The sequence below is a fragment of the Cajanus cajan genome, chromosome 2 (assembly GCF_000230855.2).
Source record: "Cajanus cajan strain Asha chromosome 2, NIPB_CcT2T_4, whole genome shotgun sequence".
Lineage (NCBI taxonomy): Eukaryota > Viridiplantae > Streptophyta > Magnoliopsida > Fabales > Fabaceae > Cajanus > Cajanus cajan.
Window position 1 is genome coordinate 35585606 of NC_138518.1, and position 8465 is coordinate 35594070.

Sequence of the window (8465 nt, forward strand, 5' to 3'; positions counted from 1 at the left end):
AGTTTCTTGTTGCTTGAATGGTTCATATATGCGTCTTTGATTATATGCTTCCATGAATCATGCTCCAATTCTTTGTGCTTATTAGGAAAATTCTGCCTATGATCTTTTTGTTTTCTTTGAGTCATATTTGAAATTTTATTCGGTCCATGTGTATTTGAGTCATTTTTTATTTTGAATCATTGTTTAGTAGTCATGTGTTGTTCTTATTATGTTCATACTTCCTAGCTATGCTTGAGTGATCCGTTTGAAATTTGTTTTGAGTGAATTTTGAATCATTTTCTGGATTTGGCCGAGATCTATTTTTCTTTGGTATAAGCTCATCATTTTGGTTTTGTTTGAGTTCATAAACTACTACTAGATCATTAGTAGTTTTCTTAGAAATTTTTAGGTTTCCAAAATCTTGAAAATGTCTTACACAAAAATTCTACATCTGTGAGGTTTGATCTTGTATCATTGGTGTGTGCTGGAAAATTGTGTTTGAATTGCAATTTGAATTTTAAAATTTGGAGCCAAAACCGTGCATGTGCTACATAACCCAACCAAGCATCAAAAGCATGTTACATGTTCATTACATTTTAACCTAATTTGGGTGGTATTTGAATTTCAATTTGAATCCGGTTTTGGTACTTCAATTAAGGTGTGACCGAGACTTGTGTGAATCTTTTTGATTAAAAGAAAAAGGCAACTCCTAGGATTAAAAAAAAATGCAAAAGAAATTTGATTAAAAAAAATGCAAAAGAAATTTGATTAAAAAAAAAAGTGCTAAACCTAAATTTGAAAGGAAAAAGCCAATTAAGGAGTTGAATCTACATTGTTGTCTTCTCGGTTTGGATTTGAAATTGCATCTTAAAATTTTCAGCTCACATTTTTCTTGAGTGTTTTTGATTTTATGAATCAATTCTAGAACCTTTCTTAGGATTGTTCTTCCTTGACCTAGCCTAATCTTGTCTTTTGTCATCTATATTGACTTCTCCTACCCTAATCTTCTTTCCTTTAATACCTTTGCTATTTGTATTCATTATGGAACTCAAATGTGACCTATGCTTGACCTAGCCTATCTCCTTAGAAGCTAGTTCTACAAGGGTCATCAAAAAAGGACTAAGAAAAAAAGGAGGAAAGGAAAAAGGAGACTCTCGGATTTGGCTATCAAAATTTAAAAGATCAAACACCAAACACTTGTGGCTGGAATTTTTGAAGATTGTACTTGAATTTAAAAAAAAAATATAAAAGTGTTAGTGACGGATTTTAGTGACCAATTTCTCTTACTAATTTGAAATTTTGTTGCAAATTTGGTCACTAATCTATCACTAATTCTTGGTGGCTGTTTTCATATTTTATTTTTGAGCCACTTGTTCTTTGTTTTTCATACTTTGTAATTGGCCATTTCAAGGAGTGTCTTGGGGGTGTCTTTGGTGCACAACCATCTCTCCTTAGCTTTTCCATTTTCGTTAGTGCATTGGTGGGAGTGGTCCTTGATTGATCTTTGGTATCTCTCAAGCTCTCACCCTAGGACACGTTAGATAGTTTAATTTGTTGCTTAATACTTGTTTTACTTGCTTTCACGTCTAGTATATCATAGTTCATAAAACATCAAAAATAATTTTCATTGAAAAGAATTTGGTAAAGATTAACTACAAAGGGAATTCGTAATTTTTACTTGAAGAGGCTTGGTTTTTAAGTGGCTCTTAGTAGCTCACCTCCCTCCAAAGTTCAATTTGTATACATAATCCTCTAAGTACTTAGTCTTAACCTTGCACAAAAACAATTGCTTTTCAAAGTTCATTCATAAAAAATAATCTTTCACCTATAATGGAAGAATTTTCTACTCCTCATAGTGATACTAATTCAAGTGACAACAAAAGTTTTACTAAATTGTCACGTGAATTAAGATCACTAAAGCTATGGAAAGAGCAAGAATTACAACAAAAACTTGAAAAATAAGCTCAATTTGCTCTAATGGAGGAGGAAATTCGTTTATTAAAGGAGAAAGATAAAAGGAAACATCATCATGGTCAACATAGTTCCTACGCTCATAGTTCCACACTAGGAGAGTCAATGCATGATAGCCTAGCTTTAGGAGATCATTATCAACCACCTCCTAGGAGAATCCATAGGACCTCCAAAACAAGGGAATCTAGGATAGATCTCCCTTATTTTCATGGAAAAGATGATGTAGAGGGTTACCTAGACTGGGAAATGAAAGTGGAACAAATTTTCACTTGCCACCAAGTGAGTGAAGAAAGAAAAGTTTCTCTAGCCACTTTGAGTTTCCAAGGTCATGCCATGTATTGGTGGACCTCTCTTGTGAGAGATAGGCGTCTCCATAATGAACCTCCAATTCAATATTGGAATGAATTAAGGAGTGCCTTGAGGAGGAGACATATACCCTCTTACTACACTAGGGAGCTTATCAACAAGCTCCAAAGACTCCATCAAAAAAATATGACTGTGGAGGAATATAGACAAATGATGGAGTTGTACATCATGAGGGCTGGCATTAGAGAAGAGGAAAATATTACCATTGCTAGGTTTTTGAGTGGATTATCCTATGAAATAAGAGATAAGGTTGAGCTTCTCCCTTATAGGGATTTAGATGATTTGGTTCAACTTTGCATAAAGGTTGAACAACAAAATTTACACAAAGGTTTTAAAGCAAGCTCATACTCATCTTCTTTTTCTAAGGATAACTACAAGAGGGAGGGTAAGAAAAATGATTTTGAAAAAAAGACTACTTTTACCTCCAAAAATCTAGACAAAGGTAAAGAAAAAGATAAAAAAATAAACACTTCACACACTAGCACAAAGTCTAGTGACATAAAATGCTTTAAGTGTCTTGGGAGAGGCCACATTGCTTCTCAATGCCCTAACAAAAAAGTGATGATTTTAAGGGGCCAAGACATTTATAGTAGCCATGATGAAGCTACTACTTCTTCATCTTCAAGTGAGGATGAAGAAGAAGCAAGTGAAGAAGAGTCATGTGAGGTTACTTATCCTTATAATGGGGAACTTCTTATGATGAGAAGGGTCCTCAATAACCAACCTAGTGATACACAATCCCAAAGAGAGAACATCTTTCATACAAGATGTAACATTTCAAACAAGGCTTGTTCTCTCATAGTGGATAGTGGATCTTGGAGCAATTGTTGTAGCACTAGGATGGTTGAGAAGTTGGGATTGACTACCACACCCCACCCAAAACCTTATCAACTTCATTGGCTTAATGATGATGGGGATATGGTGGTCAACCAACAAGTGGAAGTAGAGTTTTCTATAGGGAACTATCAAGATAAAGTTAAATGTGATGTAGTTCCTATGGAGGCTTGTCATATTTTATTGGGTAGGCCATGGCAATTTGATAAACAAACTCATCATGATGGCCTAACTAATAAAATAACTTTCACACATAAGGGTAAAAAGTTTGTGCTTCATCCTTTATCACCTTCACAAGTGATAGAAGATCAAGTACAAATGAAGGCCAAACGTGAGCAAGAAAAAGGAAAACAAAAAAAAGTTGAAAAAAAAAAACTTCTAAAAATTGATGAAAAAGAGGATTCTAGAGAGATTAACGTTCCCTCTCTAGAGATAGTTCAAGAAGAGTGTTTTCAATCAAAACCTTTACACAAAACTTCTCTCTTTATTGAACCATCTTCTCATATCCTCATGTGTCGAGGAACATTAACTTGCACTGCCACATCTCCTTTGGAAACTTCTCTACCTTTTAAGGTAAAAAATCTTTTAGAAGAATTTGATGATATATTCCCTAAAAAAGGCCCAATTGGACTTCCTCCTTTTAGGGGAATAGAGCATCAAATAGATCTTGTGCCTGGGGCTAGTCTTCCAAATAGGCCAGCCTATAGGACTAACCCACAAGAAACCAAAGAGATAGAGAAGCAAGTACAAGAGTTGTTGGAGAAGGGTTGGATTCAAAAGAGCCTAAGCCCTTGTGCTGTACCAGTCATCTTGGTGCCAAAAAAAGATGGAAAATGGAGGATGTGTTGTGACTGTAGAGCCATCAACAACATCACCATAAAATATAGGCACCCAATTCCTAGGCTTGATGACTGTCGCCACCCGCCGAAACGGACCTTGGCATTCGCGACGATGGTCGGACTCTTATTAATGTTTTGAAAAGTGGTGGATTGTTAGAACGACTTATTCTCAAACTGAGACCTCATCGAACTAACAATTTTATTAAATGATTCACCAATCCATGTTAATCCCAAGCGGGACCCTTCATGGATTAGTGGTTTTCGCAAAAGAAGGGTTCTTGGAGTCGCCACCAATGTTTTACTCAAAACATTGGAAAAAGATATAAGGCAATTGATTTCATAAATCAACTTTGGCCATTACAACCAGAGTCGGGTAAGGGAGTCGGTTACGTGCGGGGAAGGTGTTAGCACCCCACAACGCCCCTTTCGGGTTCCCTATGACGGATTATTTCATAAATAACAGTGTAAAATTACTAAATTACCCCTATTTATTATAAACGGCTATGAATAAGATATCTACATGATGAATAAATTAAACATGCAATGCAACAATCAGAAAGCAGTAAAAGGAAGGATTTTGAAGAAGAAACCTTTGAAGCGTGCTTTTATATATTCAAATGTTAGGAGGCTTTTTGGCGCTCCCTCCCACTACACGCTCGCTCGCTCCTTCCCTAAAAATTAATCTTTACTATGGAAATCAAAAAGATTTCCCTTCGACTAGTTCGAATTCTCAAGCTAAATGCTCAGAACTCAAGAACTTCGTCGGATCGGCTCTCGGAGAGAATTCTAGGGCAGAACACTGCTCAAAAACCCCAGAATACTCAAGAAGAGAGTCCAAGAAGTGTGGAAAAGTGTCAAATGACGTCCAAATGACGTCTTATTTATAGGGGTGAGGCGCAGTACGGCCCCTGGTTTCAATACGGCCCGTATTGAAGTTTTGAACTTCAATACGGTCGTATTGAATTCAATACGGCCGTATTGAGGTTCAAAAACATCAATACGGCCGTATTGGTTTTAGTACGGCCGTATTGCAGTTCAAAAATGCAATACGGGCCGTACTGAGCTCCAAAGAGGCCGTATTGAGCTCCACTCCTCTCACTTTCTTATTTTTAGCTACTCTAAGACCTCTAAACCTACAGATAGTCATCCTATGGTCTTCTAGGAGTCCTTCTGGCTGACTTTCCATTAATCTTTGAGAGTCTTCGAGTCTTATTTCCGACCCGGACAATTTTAGGGGTCTACAGCTGCCCCCCCTTTACTTAGTCAAGCGGCTTTTTAGTGTACCGGTTGACAAGTAAAGGAGTTGACCCAATATTCCGGGGAAAAGGCCATCCTTCCGACTTGTAGTGTCTTCCAGTGGAAAATTGCTGAGTAGCCTCTCCAGGTTGAGTACCGCCTCTCCAGGCTTTGCTTCCGTTGTTTTTGACGACGTTAGCAGATACACCTCCGTTGTTTCTGACGACGTTGGTGGCTGAGTACCGCCTCTCCAGGCTTAGCGTCACTCGACACCCGAGCTGGAAGCTACATACCTCTGTGTTCTTGACAACCTCGGGGTAACTGAGTACCGCCTCTCCAGGCTATACCAGCGTGTTCTTGACAACCTCGTGGTAGTTGCATACCTCCGTGTTCTTGACAACCTCGGGGTAGCCGAGTACCGCCTCTCCAGGCTATACCAACGTGTTCTTGACAACCTCGTGGTAGTTGCATACCTCCGTGTTCTTGACAACCTCGGGGTAGCCGAGTACCGCCTCTCCAGGCTATACCAACGTGTTCTTGACAACCTCGTGGTAGTTGCATACCTCCGTGTTCTTGACAACCTCGGGGTAGCCGAGTACCGCCTCTCCAGGCTATACCAGCGTGTTCTTGACGACACTGGCAGTTGCATACCTTCGTGTTCTTGACAACCTCGGGGTAGCCGAGTACCGCCTCTCCAGGCTCTGCTTCGGTGTTTCTGGCAACCTAGGCAGTTGAGTTTGCCCTCTCCAGGGTCTGCGGTTTACCCTCCCCAGGGTCTGCCTCCGTGTTCTTGACGACGTTGGCAATGTGAGTTTGCCCTCTCCAGGGATCTGTGATGGTTTTGTCTCCACAGTCCACGATGCTGCTTCGACGATTTGTTTTTGATTTTGGTGCCGCTGAGGGCTGGATAACGCAGGGATCCGTCTAGGGGATGTGCAGTTACTCATAGGTTCTTGTGTCCCAATTTTGCATTGCGTAATTGGTGCCCATTGAGGAATTTCTGTTTCCTTGGGGTGTAGACACGAAGATGCTCTTTCTGAGATGAGCGGTGCCTTATGGTTGGCTGACGTCCTTTTGACGGTGGTGGAGTATCCCGGTTATCCTTATTCGGGCGACTCTTTTTGTTTTTCTGGTTTTGTTGCCTCTGTGTAGGCTATTATCCGCTGGGGATTTTGTCATTGATTGTGATTAGCCTCTTCTGTTAGGCGGATCATCTTGACGCTTGATGTTTGGTTGAAAGCCGAATTCCACTTGGGGAATGGTTTATTGATTTTTGCTTTTTGAAGGGATGCCTCTTAGTAGGCGACTGGGGATTTGAAGTTCTTATATATCCCAGAGTATTATTTAGAAAGCCTCTTCAGGCTTAGCTTCACTCATCGCTTGAGTTGGAAAGCTATCCTCCACTGAGGAAGTATGAGTCCTTTCGACTTGGATATTCTGTTTGGATGATCAAGCCTTCCTTGGGGAATCTTGCTGATCTTGGTTTGATAGCTTTCACTGGGGAATTTGGCCCGTGAGTGGAGGATGAGATATCTCTGGGGAGTATTATTTCGGCAAGCCTCTCCAGGCTCAATTATTCTGATGAGGGAGTATTATTTCGGCAAGCCTCTCCAGGCTCAATTATTCTGTTATGATGAGAGAGTATTATTTCGGCAAGCCTCTCCAGGCTCAATTATTCTGTTATGATGTGATTGATTTTCTGAATTTTCGCCTTTTTTGTCGTTTTTGGCTTTTTCAGTATTTTGCCTTTTTTGTCGTTTTTTGGCTTTTTCTGTTGACTGCCGTCATACACAAGCAATTTTTCCTATTTTTCTATTTTATATGGTTGCCTCATGATAAGGTCTTTGAATGTGCAACTAATGTGTGTGTGATGCATAAAATGCAAGTTTAGTTATTTTGTTAATGTTTTTAGAAAAATGAATGGCTCTCCCTATCCTCCTTTTCTTGGAGGAATTTCTGTCGTCGACGTGAGGGAAGATTTTTGTGAGCCTTTTTCGCAGGAGATTACGGATTTTATAGGAACCCCTCCAACTATCTTTATTGACCGATTATTAAAGGAATTTCATACAATTTTTAGGAAACACCAATTTAGAGGCATAATCACATGGTCAAGAGAGAAAAGAAATGAATAGATATTTTATTGATATTCACAAATGTTTTTACAGAAAGATATACAGAAGGAAATTTCTGAAGAATGGCTGGCCAGGGTAGGCTATATACATTGGGCTTAACAATTATATCTGTAACTATTGCTCTTTACATTCCCCTAGTTGCTTCGGGTGAGATGCCTGAGCCAGGAGTGTAGATGCTGCAAGACGCTTGCTTCTAGAAGATAATCACTTGAACCGCCTTTCGGTTTTCGATTCAAGTGATCGTTGCTTGCTTTGTTTTTGTATCTTATTCTTTTGCCCCTAATTTTTGCCTAGGACGTATCCTAGCGGGGATAAATTCGCCTTTGTTTTGCCTAGTACCCTTGTACTGGCGGGCTTTTTATGTTGCCCTAACTTTTGCCTAGGACGCCCTTTTCGAGTTTTCATCCTAGCGGGCCTATGCAAGCAACGTCTTCAAGCGTAACACTTCTTTACCACGTCAGCGTTGACTGGGTATCGAAGTTCTTCTCCATCCATGTCTGTGAGGATCAATGCTCCTCCTGAGAAGGCTCGCTTCACCACGTATGGTCCTTCGTAATTCGGGGCCCACTTTCCGATTTTGTCCTTTTGAACTGGTAGCAACTTCTTCATTACCAACTCTCCCTCATGGTAGACTCGAGGGTGGACTTTCTTGTCAAAAGCCTTTTTTGATCTTCCTCTGATAGGCTTGACCATGGCATATGGCGTTCAGCCGTTTCTCTTTGATAAGGTTCAACTGGTCTTATCGGCTTTGAACCCATTCTGCCTCGGAAAGTTTTGCTTCCATGATTACCCTTAGAGAAGGTATTTCGACTTCGACGGGTAGAACTGCCTCCATCCCATAGACGAGGGAGAATGGAGTAGCTCCTGTAGATGTGCGTACTGAAGTCCTATAACCATGAAGAGCGAAGGGTAACATCTCGTGCCAGTCTTTAAATGAGACAACCATTTTTTGCACTATTTTCTTGATGTTCTTATTGGTTGCCTCGATTGCCCCATTCATCTTTGGCTGATATGGGGAAGAGCTGTGGTGTTGGATCTTGAATTCTTGGCACAGTTCTTCCACCATTTTATTATTCAGATTAGATCCATTTTCAGTGATGATTTATTT